Source organism: Canis lupus, chromosome 14 (assembly GCF_048164855.1).
Source record: "Canis lupus baileyi chromosome 14, mCanLup2.hap1, whole genome shotgun sequence".
NCBI lineage: Eukaryota > Metazoa > Chordata > Mammalia > Carnivora > Canidae > Canis > Canis lupus.
In genome coordinates, this window is record NC_132851.1 from 9,082,432 (window position 1) to 9,093,742 (window position 11,311).

At 35.5% G+C, this 11,311-nt stretch overlaps 1 long non-coding RNA gene across 1 annotated transcript in view; it reads left to right on the plus strand.

Annotated features, from left to right (window-relative positions):
- The window catches only part of LOC140603692 (uncharacterized), a 105,401-nt gene extending 103,002 nt beyond the window's left edge, over positions 1 to 2,399 (plus strand). The window contains exon 3 of the long non-coding RNA XR_012006653.1: positions 293 to 2,399. This is a non-coding gene — a long non-coding RNA (uncharacterized lncRNA). The remainder of the gene's footprint in view (positions 1 to 292) is intronic.
- The last annotated feature ends 8,912 nt before the right edge of the window (positions 2,400 to 11,311 follow it).

Below are 11,311 nucleotides of genomic sequence, written 5' to 3' on the forward strand. Positions count from 1 at the left end.
CTGTCCATATCTGTGAACTACAGTGGTTTTTATCTTTTTTGGTTGGGAGGGTGGGGGGTGGGCACTGTAGGAGTGCTTTCCATACTAAGTACTGTGCTAGGTGCTGTGTAATATAAGCCCAATAAATTTTTATATCAGTTCTGGGCCTTGGATAATCGACAGTTTATACATGAGGAAACTAAACTTAATTCAGGTTAAATAATTTACCCATGTAAGTGGAAGGAAATGCTATGAACCTCTATAGGTGATATTCAAGTCTTTGATCTTAGCTGCTCTGTTTTTGTGCATCTAGGATGACTCTGGAGAGGAAGAATACTGGGCTTACTTGGAAGGAAGAACTTTAATACTCTTTTCACTTTTTCCCCCTGGTCGCCTCCCAACGGTGGAGAGTAAGGAGATTTGAATAACATAGGAAAGGAAAGATTGATAACTATATCCCTGGAGAGTATGCTCACTTCATTTCAAGGTGTCTATTTTAATGGAAATCATGTTTTCCCATTGTTAGTAATAAATGATCATAAAAGCAGTTGTCATTCCTTGAGTTGCTTGTGTAATGAGGCAAGAACACTGTTGATCAGTATTTTAATTAGGTTATAGCATGAAAGGTTTTTAAAAATTTCTCTATGTAAAACTTCCATGCATTTTACATAGTTAATATCATGTTTATGTACATCTGAATATATTTTCACTACCTGCAGTAAGCCATGCTGAATTAGTTTGGAAATGTGTTATCAATGACATGTATTACATCCTCTAGGCAGCTCTAAGATTACATTAAAATGAAACACTGGTTGTAAACCAGATGTGTGCTTTGTCATTGCATCATTTGAAATAATACATTATGAAGGAATTGATGCAATGTTCACATATTTGTCAGGTTGTCTTGCACATTGTTGATAAAAACAAAGGAAACAAGCCATTACTTTACTGCATAGAGGTTAGCAGTTCAGCATGTATTGAGTGCACACTTCTGGCCAAAATGTAAATAGATGATCAGGATTCATATAGCTAATAGTCTGGTCAAAGACACATAAATAATTGGATTTTCAATACCATGGGAGTCATCTTTATTTGGTTTATCCTATTTACCTAGAGGATCTTAACCTATAAATTACACAAGCCAAGTCAAAGATGTCTCTAAGCAGAATTCTTTTATCATGTAGAACTTAGGATAAAATTAAAAATCACCCATGAAACTATAGAATGAGAGATACTTGGAATAATAGCAGCTCCTCAGGAAAAGACCCAGGGATTTTATGTGTCCATAAAGTGTTATAAACCAGAAGTGCGATGAACTTCCATACCTACTGTCAAAGGTGGCATTAATACAGGTATGGAGCAAGGACAGATGGGCAAGGAAGAAAGATTCATCTGTTTGCTGTAATAGTTAAATCACATGCAAAGAATGGTGCACTTACTACATTATGGAAGAGACTGGCAACATGAAGCCTATCTATTAAAGAGAAGATCAAAAAAATTGCATCTCATAAAGATATTTTAATTAAAAGTGTTAGTTAATTTTAAGACCAATTCAGAATCTGTGATGTTGATGGTGATGATATCATTAGTGATAACTAATACTAAATTATCTCATTTAATGTTCCCACAATCTAGTAAAGTAGGTATACTTATTATCACCATTTCACAGATAATAAAATGGGTACAGAAAGGTTAATTCGCCTTCCTGATATCACACAGGAAGAGGGAGAATAAGCCCATGTCCTTAATGACAGTGCCATACGGCATCACATATTAACAGCTGCTGGTCCTTGACAGTACTATTCCAGGACTGCAGTGCTTTGTGTGAGGAGAGAGAATGATTTCATATAGTGCTAGGTTGCAGAACTCGCCAGTCGGTTAAATTTGGCAGAGTCCCGAGCCTTATGTGAAAGAATTTTCTAATAAGCAGAGATGCTCAAGAAATGGCAGAAGTTGCTGTTTTAGGTATTTGCCCAAATTGGGGGAGGCTCTTTTCTTTGGTCTGGCCCTAATTGCATTTCTTTCAGTACAGAGATGGAAATTTCTAGTTATCTAGATACCAAGAATTGCTTAAAGCTTTTGTGGTGGTTATTATTGTTTTACTGTCCTTAAATTCTTGACTCAAAACAGTATTAAACAGCATTTTGTTATTACCCATACCGATTCCAGTCTAGATTCTGTTTTTTGTTTTTGTTTTTGTTTTGTGGGGGGGACAGAAGCAGAGTTTTGTTCAGACTCAGAGTCTGGAAACAGTTGCATAGTCCTGAGGCACAACTGTCCAGTCCTTTCAAAGAAGAAAGATATCTGAAAGCTTTGGTTACCTTCTAGGGGACAGCAGTCATAGGCTGTGGCAAATACCCAATTTGAGACAGGTTGATGACAGATTTTTTTTTTTACCCCATTCTTTCATAGCAACATTACAAAAGCAAACTGGCAAAAAGTCTAGGGAGAGAATTCTCATTAACCCTTTGCAAATATCCTGTGTCCCATTTATTGCAATCCATATAACTTGTCATCTGATAAAGAAGCACATGGATCTTAGTCCAGCTTACATAAGTTTTAAAAAGCCACAATTTCCTAGAAATGATGATAACTGGCATTTATTGAGCACTTTCTCAATAGTAGGCAGTGTTCCATACACTTCACATTTTAATATACTTAATCTTCACATTAAGCTGGGGAGTTTAGAATTACAAATATACCCTTTATAGGTAAAACACATAGAAGTAGTACATGAATGCCCAAGATCACACAAGTAGTACCTGGGATGTGATTTGGACCTTAGTGTTCTCAATGCAAGGCCTATAGTTGTATTTGAGTCTGTATATGGCCTCATTATCCAGTTTATTACTCCATGAGAGAAGCAAACTCATTCATTGTGTGGTGAGTACATGGGGCAGATTTTGCAGATTGTCTTATTTGATACCTACTACTCCCATTCTAGCATATCTGCCTGTAAAGGCTGGAAATACAGAAAGCACTCCCTTCCAACTGGAATTCTACTCCTGCACTGGGCTCTGCCAAACAGATTCAGTTGTCTGACTTGGAATGTATGGCAGTAAGATGTAGGAAAGGCAGCAAAAGCCTTCGGTTCTTGTGTGGTTGCTAGTCTAGTCTTTGGCATCATAAGTGCTAAATAGAAAGTGGTGACAGCCCAAGATTTTCTCTAGAACATTCTTATGTTGTGGTTGGGAATTTTTATAACCACTTACTAGCCCGTAATAAAGTTATTTCTACTTAAGCTAGCTATATTGCATTCCTTGTGAATAAGAACCCTAATTAATGCAGAGGGCTTCAAGCCTGTAAAGGGATTAGCCTAAAGATCTTTCCAACCCATGGTGTCCCTCCAGTACTGGAAAGTTGACTAGGAGAAATTAATTTCTCCAGTATTAGACAGTTGGACTGGAAAGCCCATTGCAAGTTTAAAATTTTCTGATTTTTAATATCAAGAACCAGAATGAGGTACACAGGAGATTCTTCATATATTTCATTAAGCCACTTTTTCAGTAGAGGTTGTCTCTTCTGTGAGTTTGCCAATGATAAAGCATTGCATTTCTGGGAGATCATGTATCTTTTGTAAAAAATAATGGACGTTATATTGAGGAATAATCAATCTAAACAATTAAGAAGGGCTCCCCAAAGCATTGCTTGTTACATCACTTGTAGAGAAGTAGTAATGGAGATTTTTCTCATTCTCCTCTTGCCTTTGTATTTCTTCTTCTGCCCTCCCCTCTCCTTATGTCTAGGTCTTAAAGGAGGAAGGGTGGAGAGGATCACATAGGAGGCATTCTTGGTGGTGAACAGTCAGTGAAATTGTCAGGATAACATTGAGACAGTAAGTTTGCAGGTATGGCCGAGGGGAGAGAGGGGCAGAGAAACAGGAGAGGATAAGGTTGGAGGGAGGAGCTTAGTGCTAAGGAGATAGTCTTCTATTGTGTGGACAGACTGATGGGTTTTAGCAAATTTTTTAAAAAGGCTCTTTTAAGAAGATGACTATTGAATTAGTAAATTGGATGATTGGAAGGGAGAAGGAGATAGAAGGGAGAAAACCATGAAGCTATTTCAGTAACCCAAAATTGAGGAATAAACACCTGAAATACATAGCTAGAAATGGAAAGTTCAGGAGTTAGTAAAGGAGTACTGATCCAAGTTATGAGATTGTTGTGGAAGCAGAGTACAGAAAAAAAGAGGAAGTTTAAAAAGACAAAAATGGTCGTTAATGCCATGCTGCAGGATATAAATAAGAATAAAGTCATATAAACTACTGGCTTTAGAAATTAGCCACTCTTGATGCATAACTTCAAATGGAACATAAAGGATAGATGGCCAAAAGCAGGGGTTGCAATTGTACACAGGCCATCCTTTCTTTCCAATTGTTTGCTAGTAGAAGTTTGCAACGGAAGTAACCAGCACTGAACACCCAAACGCTGCTAGAAATTCCATAGCAACTCTTTCTTTCCATCTAGACATAATTACATTTTCCAGTCTAGGAAAGGAAGTCATTCTTTTGGAATTGGTGGGTGTTTCACTGAGGTTATTGAATTAGCTTTTAGTTCTGTTTTTTTTTCTTATTAATCTTTTTAAAAAATGATATTGTGAAGGCATTGAAATATTTAGCAGATAATGGAAAAACCCAGAGGTTATAAGTAGAACTAAAAAATAACTTTTTCTTTTCCCACATAGAGAATTTTAAGAGCAACAACAACAAAAAAGCATTTTTAAGCCTAGTGTGGCATCTCTCCTGGAATTTAATTTCATTTAGATTATTGGAGGGTACATTCTATAGACAAGATATATAAGCACACTCAATTTTCCAACTAATGAGATCGCTCAGGAAGTGTTCATTATGATCAAACACTTGAGTAGTAGGCATCAGATCAGTACCATCTGGTGATACAGGGGCTCTAAACCCATTTATAATAACACCTTATTTATCTCAGGATAATTTATTTTGCAACTTCAATCATCCTAGAACACACTTAAGGCCGGAAATCAAGAGTAAAATTGTCTTACATCCTAAAATAGATTGAGCAAATTCTATTGCCCATGTGCCTTCCATAGGTAAACTCCTCAAGCAAATAACACTTTTATTGTAGCTCCAATATTAGAAAGCTTAGATTGTGGCTTTTCAGGCCATAACAAATTAGAAGCAACAAATTGCAGGTGGGAAGAGGTGATAGTGGCAAACACAGTGAGTTCATGAAATAAAAACTAGGATTTCACCTTAAGAGTAAGTGAGAATAAATATAATCCTTATTTCTCCAGTCTCAGGAAAAACTACGCAAAGGCCCAGATGTAAATAAGATACTTGGCTAACCTTGGGCCAGTGCTGGAACAATAATGGCCCCACCTATGCTTATGTATATGAGTCAATCCTTCATAGGCACTCAGCCCTTGCTCTTGGCCTGATGCTGCTCTTATGCCACCCATTACCATCAGGATTCATGGGACTTTAAAGTCTTTAAGTTGAACTTCAGGCTCATAGCATCTAAGAAAGTCTACCATTTTCCTTTTTACACCTTGAGGTTCATAGTTTCCTATTGCTAAAAGGTAAACTGAGGCACACTAAAATTTTTCAAGAGTTTATTTGAGCACACATGGATTGGAATGGGGCACACCAAAGGTAGGAGCACTCTACCAACAGGAGCTATGGGTCCGGTTTTTATAGAGAAGATGTAGATGTTTTTATAAAGAACAAAACAATGAAATTATTCAATTGGCTTTATTGTAAGCAGTTATTTTATTTGAGGAAGGCTAATTGGCTGTTTATGATTGATTGTTCTTCAGTTTTACTTTCTTGGATTCCAGTGCATTGACTTTGGCTTAGGTTTTGGTTTACTGATAGAGGCTAACAAGGTATTAGAGCCACTTCAGTTCTAAAGGCCTCTGTCTGAGTCACTAGTAGGCAGTTGGTTGGACTAAAGGATCTCTTTTGTGATCATTTTGATCTTTTAGAGCCCCTAAAAATACACTCTGTAGGAGACTACCAACTTTGTGCCTATGACTCTATATTTTGTAGAAGAAGGGAAAATCAATGGTAGTAAATTGAAGGTAGCTTTTAACTTAATGTTTCCATTAATCTATTTTTGGGCTTGCCATTGAAAACAGTATAGAAATTTAAATGTTATGAAGTCTGAGATTTGCTTAAAAATAATTAGAATTGGGGTTCCTGGATGGCTCAGTCAGTTGAGCATCTGACTCTTGATCTCAGCTCAGGTCTTGATCTCAGGGTGATGATTTGTTTGTTTAGATGAGTTTTCTTTTTTCTTTTTTTTTTTTAGATGAGTTTTCTAAACAAACAAACAAACAATTAGAGTTGAAGACAGTGAATGCATATGTAGAAAACAAGATTGGCCGTGAGTTAACAATTATTGAAGATGTGTGATGAGTTGTTGAAGCTCATAGGTTCATTATATTATTCCCCTATTCTTGTATATATTTGATACTTTTTCATAATTAAAAGTTTTTTAAAAAATGCAGAGATTGTATTTGATAAAAAATAATTTAACATTTTGCTCTATATCTGATTTTACCAGGGTTAATGTTCCAAGTGAAATTTGTGGCATGCATTGCTAGGAGTTTATGTAGATGGTATTATGCATGTGTTAATATAAATAAAACCATTTTCATTAAAATGATGTCAGTATTCCATGACCAAGGCATACACTCTTTGACTTGAGTCATAAGGGAAAAATGTATCCCTTCTTTTAAATATTTTTTGAGTAGTGAATAGTGAGATGTAACAAATAAAAACAGATGCTCTACTTAAAACAAGATTTCAAGTCTGTGTCACTTTTTTTTTCAAATGTCACAACCAATATTCTTTATCATAGATTGATTTTCTGTGAAGTAAAACTGCATTTGTGCATTCTTTTGAGGTCTGTGAACTCAGAATTTGTTTTTTTTAAACAGTACTTTAAAAAAATCCCTAGTTAAAAAAAAAAAAATCCCTAGTTGTTTTCTTTCTTTCTTAGTGTTTTTCCAAACACTACTTTCTTTTTGATGTTAAAGCAATACATTATAAAAAAGAAAAATTTAAATATAGAAAATGTTAAATAATGAAATTGTTGCCTGCAAATCTATATTCCAGAAATAACAAACTTTGCACTATTCCTTAGCACTACTCTGGAGGTAGAGAGGCATCACCAAGGATGGCTGCATTGTATTACAGAGGATCCCCAGCCTCAACAAAGACTTGCTTGCCCCAAGCATGACATATAAGCAGCAGAGCTGCAGAACTTTGAAAAGAAACAGAGCAGTGAGCACTCTCTTATGTATGATACTCATCTTTGGCAGTAGGCCTTCATGGTGCTCTGTTGACAAAAGAGGTCTCAGGGGTTTTGAATAACTGATGGATGCCTAGCCTTAGTAATGAATCACAGTGAAGTTATCTTGTTGTACAAACATTTCCCTGCATATGGGAAATTCTTACTCCACACAAATGCTTGTTAGAGGATGATTCCATTTACTCTGGTAGAGGGTAAGGAAGAAGATAGGGATGGTGAAATGATTCAGGAGTTCAGTTATGATAATGTTGAATTTGAGGTGCCTTTAACATATCTAAGTGGGATGCCTAGTAGGCGGTTGAAGAAGGTAAAAATGACCTGGGTTAGTGAACAGAGGAGGGTTTTTCCCAGATGAGTTACAACATAAGTGAGGTCACAAAGGAAGAGATATGAGGAACTATTAGTAGGGCTTAGGGATCTATTGAAAGTTCACATTGACAAGTAAATAAAGTAGTAAGGTAGTACCAAAATATGTAGAGCTTGTTATGACATGATGATATGCAGTGATATCTTATGATATCCAGTGAGGGTGTTCTTGATTTATCATCATTTTAAAAAAATGGTAACAAAGGGCACTGCATATTCTTTAACCAAGGAGCTAAAGAATGAGATTGTTTAAAAAACTTTTTATAGCCTAGTCATTACCTTCTAAAGTAGTTTAAATGTATTATAGAAGACTTGGATAAATGGGGGAGTAATTTTCTGGAAAAGATAAATATGGCTTTATATTTCCTAACAAGATAGGATTATCACCAATAGGTGTGTAATTCAAATAGCATTAAATCTAAACAGAAACCCTGTTCTTGATGCCACAGCTTTAAACAATTCACTCAGATCCCTATTGAATCATATTGCTCCTGACATAGGAGATCTGGAGGATCTGCCACTGTTTCCTCCCCCTTCCTGTTTCTCCATACTTAATTTAGACATTATTTTCCTTTCTGAATCAAGGCTTCCATATGGTTTCTTTTTCTGTACTCTTATATAATGAGTTGATTACCCTAAGTCTTTCCATCACAACAGTCTGTACCTATAATTCGAGCTGATGTCACAAATGTAGGATAAAGAGAAAATAGTAGGAACAGTATGGATGAACATTAGCTTATCTAGTCTCACTACTAGAGAAATAATTCAAAACAAATTTTCTGATGATAAATTGATAACACCATCTCTGTGCATCAGAAGCTACTTGGGATAGTTGTTCATCATTTAATTACTATAACATAATTGGGCCTGGATAGTCCCACGACAGTTAAGAATTATAATCTAGCCACCAACTCATAGCAATACTTTGAATTTTTCATTCAGACTACTAATGTTTACAGTTCTGCAAAAACATGCTCCAGTGGTTGCCAGGATTTTGTATATTTTTAATATGTTATTCATATCTATTTTTAAGCAGACTTTATAACACAGTAGATAGGAAAACCATATTATATCTAATTCTTTGAAAATCTCTGAACACTTAAATGTTACCAAAATAAAACTTGGGATACTTCTTTATTCCATTTTCCCTCTTCTTGACAGCATTCATGAGTAACGGTTTCATATAATGTAGGGTGGATGAAAAATAGCTACATTTTTATATATGTGGTATATATATGCAATAGAATAGTATTCAGCCATAAAAAGGAATGAAATCTTGACATTTGCAAGGACATGGAGCTAGAGAGTATAATGCTAAGTGAAATAAATAATAAGAGAAAGACAGATCCATAAGATTTCACTCATATGTGGAATTTAAAAAACGAAACAAATGAGCAAAAGAATAAGAGAGAGAGAGAAAGTAAGAAACACTCTGACACTGTAGAGAACAAACTGATGGTTCCCAGAGGGAAGGTAGGTGGGCGGGGATGGGTGAATAGGTGATGAGGATTCCAGAGTACACTTACCATGATTAGCACTGAGTAATGCATAAAATTGTTGAATCACAGATCATATACCTGAAATTAACATAAAACTAAGTTAACTAAACTAAATGGATTTAAAATTTAAAACAGTAAAAAAGATTTAAAAAGCTGTATTTTTCAGCTTATGGTCATATAAAGTACCTCATAGCTTAAAAATACAGGAGCTTTGAAAATGTAACTATTATAGTCAATTTTATATATAAATTATGTAGAACTATATAATTATCTTCCTATATATGTTTTTATATCAAATTATATTGTTTGACATAAATGAAGAATATGTTGTCATTAGAATTTCATATTCCTGTATATTATATACTATCAGAAACACAGTAAATCATTAGCCAAGGAAAAAGTGTTACTTGCATATTCTTTAGATAATTTTAGCTAGTTCAATTTAAAGTACATTTAAAGAAAGTAGTAGAATGTACATTTTAGGAAAATAGTAGAAAATCCTTTTTTTTAAATGGAATCCCTACCTAAAAAAGCAGACCATAATTATTCTAAAGACTTATTATCCATTAGATGATTAAGTAACCAATGACAGGGCATTTTGAGAGACAGTATTTTATTCTATGAGTTGGGTAGGAAAGGAACATATTTCTAGCAACTGACACACAACCACCCACAAATCATGACATGTTGCTATCTCTGAAAGATGAAATCTTTAAAATTAGAGGGCAATATAAAAGGATATGTTTACTGCTTACATACCTTGGAATGGGAGAAGAAAAGGTAAAAGAAAACAGTTTCTTATAAAATTAACATCATATGTTTGACATATGATCCAGAAACTCTACTCCTAGGTAATTACTCAAGAGAAATTAAAACCAGTGTTCACACAAACACCTGTATGAGAATGTTTAAAAGTTTCATTCATAATCACTAGAAATTGAAAGCAACCTGAATATCTTTCACCTGGTACATGGATAAGCCAGTGCTATTTAGCCATGTAGTGGAACACTACTGGGAAATAAAAGTGAAGGAACTATTGATAAACAACACCATGGATGAATCTTCAGTATGTTTTGTTCTGTGAAAAAAGCCAGACTGAAGAAGCTATTTGTATGATTCCACATGTTTGACATTCTGGAAAAATTATAGGGATGGAGAACAGATCAGTGGTTGCCAGGATTTTGGAGAAGGAACAGTGGTTGAATAAAATGTGTGCACAAGGGAATTCTTAAGGTGATGGAGCTGTTCTGCATACTACTTGAGTGGGGAGATACGTGACTTCATGCATTTATCAAAGACCATAGAAATGTGATTCAGAAATGTGAATATATGTGAATATATTCTTGGTTTCTTTTAAAGATTTTATTTATTTATTCATGAGAGTCACAGAGAGGGAGGCAGACACATCGGCAGAGGGAGAAGCAGGCACCATGCAGGGAGCTCGATGTGGGACTCAATCCCAGGACCTCGGGATCATGACCTGAGCCCAAGGCAGATGCTCAACCACTGAGCCACCCGTGTGTCCCCTGAACACATTTTTTAAAAGATCAACCAAGATGTCAAAGGATCCCAGGATGGAATGCAGACTGACAAATAAATCTTACTTTTTTGCAAGTGTATGGCTTAACATTACTGAAGGTAGTCTACCTAAATAATTTTTTAAAACTCTGTTTTGATTGGATACTCTAAAACCAGAAACAAGAACTGTGCACTAACACTATATTCAGTTGGCAAATTTGTTTCTATAATTTTTTTTTATAGATTTTATTTATTTGAGAGAGGGAGAGAAAAGGAGAGGGAGGGAGAGAGAGAGAGAGAGCATGAGGGTGGGTGGGAAGCAGACTCCCTACTGAGCAGGAAGCCCAACCTGAGGGCTCAATTCCGGGGCCCTGAGATCATGACCTGGCCAAAGGCAGATAACCTATACTGGGCCACCCGGCTGCCCTCCAAATTTGTTTTTCGTTGGAGTAACTGTTAGCAATTCTGAAATTACTTTATATGCATTATGCATATATGTAAATTACAGATCGTGGGAGCCAGGTTTATTGCTATCAGAGAAATAAGTTACAAATGGGCAAGAGGGTGCATATGTCTTTTCAATAAACTGTGTTCATTTTCTTTGTATATGTATCCAGAGATTAGTAGAGTGCATGGTAGTTCTATTTTTAGTTTTTGAGGAAT